The sequence below is a fragment of the Pyrus communis genome, chromosome 13, assembly GCF_041283825.1.
Source record: "Pyrus communis isolate YQ-2024b chromosome 13, ASM4128382v1, whole genome shotgun sequence".
In the NCBI taxonomy this organism is placed as follows: Eukaryota; Viridiplantae; Streptophyta; class Magnoliopsida; order Rosales; family Rosaceae; genus Pyrus; species Pyrus communis.
Genome location: NC_142577.1, coordinates 5,310,723 through 5,314,234, shown reverse-complemented (window position 1 = coordinate 5,314,234; position 3,512 = coordinate 5,310,723). Strand labels below are relative to the sequence as shown.

The following is a 3,512-nucleotide window of genomic DNA, read 5'->3' as shown; positions in this document are numbered from 1 at the left end:
GCGATTGAGATTTGAATATCTCCATGTTGTAATCATAGTCGAAAACACCTTAGAAGGGTACCCCCGAGTCTTCCCGTCCAAGATTTGGCCACTTGCAGTGGCGGCGCCGATCACCTTCTCCAGCGGAATCACCTAGCCTCGCTAGGATTTCTTGGATCAAGCTTGACCCCAAAATTTTTTTCTGGGCCTGGCCTCAACTCTTGCTGAAAAGAAAAATAAAGTGTTTTTTTTCTTTTAGGTTCTCCACTGCAAGCCTAGTTCGACACCCCCTCATTTTTTGGCCCAGCACTGCATCACAACAGCCAAAATGGGCTCTGGTGTTCTCCTGTGCCCCGTGCTATAGCGAAACCCAGCCCATGTGGCTGCTATGCCTTCCCTGCATCGTGATACGCACGATTGAGGCCTCCTTTGGGCCTCTGCCACCTGGGCCTGAGTCTGCAGCCCAACCCTATACATACGGGACTTATTTCCAGCCCAGATTGGGCCTGGACCCCTCGGTACCCATTTTATTTAGCCACCCCGTGGGCTTATGTATTCTTTTTAGGCCCTAGTTTTATTCGCCTAATTATTTTAGGCCCAATGGATTTTATATTTTTTCACCCACGCTTTAATTTGGCCTGAAGTCCAAATAAATCAATTTTATTATAATTATAAACCTAAAAATTCTATTTTTGCATATTTGTTTGCATATATATATATATATTTGTGTTTGCTTGCAGGAATATATGAACCTGAAGTTCATAATTATTTTGAAACTTGAAGTTTCTTATAAACATGCCTTGTTTGAAAACCTGAAGTTTTCACTTAAAAACATCACCCATGAAAACCCTAAGTTTTTCATGCAAAATTAAACCAATACATGTTTATTAGAACATGTATGTTCTACTTCTACGTGAATGGATTGATTCTTTCTCCATTACACTAACCACATGTTGTCTATCTCTTTTGTGATAGAAATATATTGAATTTGAACAAACTCGACTTTACTGCTTTGAAGTTCTCTAGAAAGAACTACCTCAAGTGGGTTCAAGATGTGAAGCTCCACCTCACTACGAAGGGCTTGCGTCCTACTATTGAAGAAGCAACAAATGAGCCTGTTGGAGAAGCTAAAAAAGCCACTGCTATGATCTTCATCCGAAGATATATCCATGATGCTCTGCAAACTAAGTATCTTGCTGAGGAGGATCCACGTGCATTATGGGTCGCTTTGGCTGATCGGTTTGATCACCAAAAGGGCATATTCTTGCCTGAAGCAAGACACAACTGGCAGCGCTTACGCTTCCAAGACTTTAAGTCTGTGAATGAATATAATTTTGAAGTTTGTTGAATCCAATCACTTCTCAATTTTTGCAATGAAACTTTGCCTGAAGAGGATCTCCTAGAGAAAACCTATTCGACCTTCTCTGCTTCTAATAGTGTCCTCCAGCAACAATGTAGAGCTCAGAAGTTCACAAAGTTCTCGGATTTGATCTCTATTTTACTTCTTACTGAAAAGCAGAACCAGCTGTTGATGAAGAATCATCAAGCTTGACCTACTGGGGCGACCGTCATGCCTGAAGCACATTATAGCACAAACCAACGCCCAAAATGCCAAAAGAGGCGTGATAGGGGCGGCCATAAGCCACCCCACCAAGGTCCACTGAACCAAGGCCCATCTAAGGGAGGAAACAAAGCCCAGAAGCGCCCAAACCTCGTTCCCAAGGCCCCGAACTTTAAGAATAAGGGCAAAGCACCTGAAACCATGGATGCGGACATGTGCTATCACTGTGGTTCAAAGGACCATTGATCCCGTGTTTGCCGAGCTCCCAAGAAGGTTGTAGATGAATATCATTCTTGTGGTAAGAAGTTTGAATCAAACTTCATGCAAGTGGACGAATTGGAGACTACAAAGATGGAGGCTTCTGACTTTCAAGAGGATACCACCTTTATGGAAGATTAGAATCTTAGACATAGACTTATCTTTTAGTTGAAATAAGACAATTGGGGTCGAATTCCACTAAGTGGCCGAACCCCCCCTCCTTTTTGTTTTTTGGTTGATTTTTGAACAATTTTCCTTTATGTTTGGATTATTAGTTGGTGATTTGTTTTTGGATATTAAGTTTTAATTAATTACCATCTCTGAATAAATGAAATTACTTTGAATTGATATTTGTTTTACAAACTTTTATGCATGTGACCGATTCAAATTAATTTTTCATTCTAGGTATGACTAGTGGGAAAGTTAGTTGTTTGGCAGATAGTGCAACCATGCACACTATTTTGCATGAACGCATCTATTTCACTAACTTCATACCTAAGAATGCACCTCTGACAACCCTTTCAGGCCCATCCAACCTGATAGAAGAATACAGTAAGGCACGTATAATGTTGTCCAATGGTACAATCTTGACCATTGATGAGGCACTCTATTCCCCACGTTCCAGAAGAACGTTGCTAAGTTTCAAGGACATTAGAGATAACAATTACTGTGTTGAAACCCACGTAGAATACGGAGTTGAATTTCTGTGCATACTTCCTACGAATATGGCCAGAAGCGTATTCTAGAAAAGATGAAGCGCAACCCAAGTGGTCTGTATGCTACGACCATACACCCCATTGAATGCCACTATGTGGCTAGCCCTAATACTAGGATTGTGCACGAAATTACACTTTGGCATGATCGTTTGGGACATCCTGGACGAATAGCGATGTGTCGTATCCTCAAATCTTCACACGGGCATCCACTAACCTGAAGTTTAGGTTCGATCCAAGGAATCGCATGTCAAACATGTTCAATGGGAAGGTTTATTAATAAGCCTTCTTATGACAAGTTTCGTTCGAATCCTCCCAATTTTCTACAACGGATTCAGGGGGACATTTGTGGACCAATTCACCCTCCCTGCGAACCATTTAGATACTTTATGGTTTTGGTTGACGCTTCCACAGGTTGGTCACACGTGTGCTTGTTGTCCGCAACAAACGCTGCATTCTCCAAATTGTTGGCTTAGGTTATCAAGCTTAGGGCTCACCATCATGATTATCCGATCAAATCTATTCGATTGAATAATGCTGGAGAATTCACATCTAAAACTTTTGATGACTATTGCATGTCGGTAGTTGAACATCTAGTACCCCATATGGACACCCAGAATGGCCTGGCAGAGGCTTTCATTAAGCGCTTACAAATGATTGCTTGATCGTTGGTCATACATACCAAGCTCCCAATCGCTGCTTGGGGCCATGCAATATTGCACGCAGCAAAGTTGGTTCGCCTGAGGCCTATTGCGACACAACCATTTAGTGCCCTTCAGTTGGTTACCGGATACGAACCTGACATATTGCATCTATGCGTTTTTGGTTGTGCGGTATATGTGCTGATCTCACCGCCCTTATGTACAAATATGGGGCCTCAGCAAAAGATGGGAATCTATGTTAAATATGATTCTCCAAGTTTTGCTCTTCATTAAACATATAATAGTTTAATACAATAAGTATTCCAAAAGCTATTACATCAAATGAGTGGTTTTGTGGGC

General features: G+C 41.6%; 1 pseudogene; it reads left to right on the top strand.

Moving 5' to 3' along the window:
* The first annotated feature begins 307 nt into the window (after nt 1-307).
* LOC148691647 (uncharacterized) lies at nt 308-1,939 on the top strand (annotated as a pseudogene).
* Nucleotides 1,940-3,512: the final 1,573 nt, after the last annotated feature.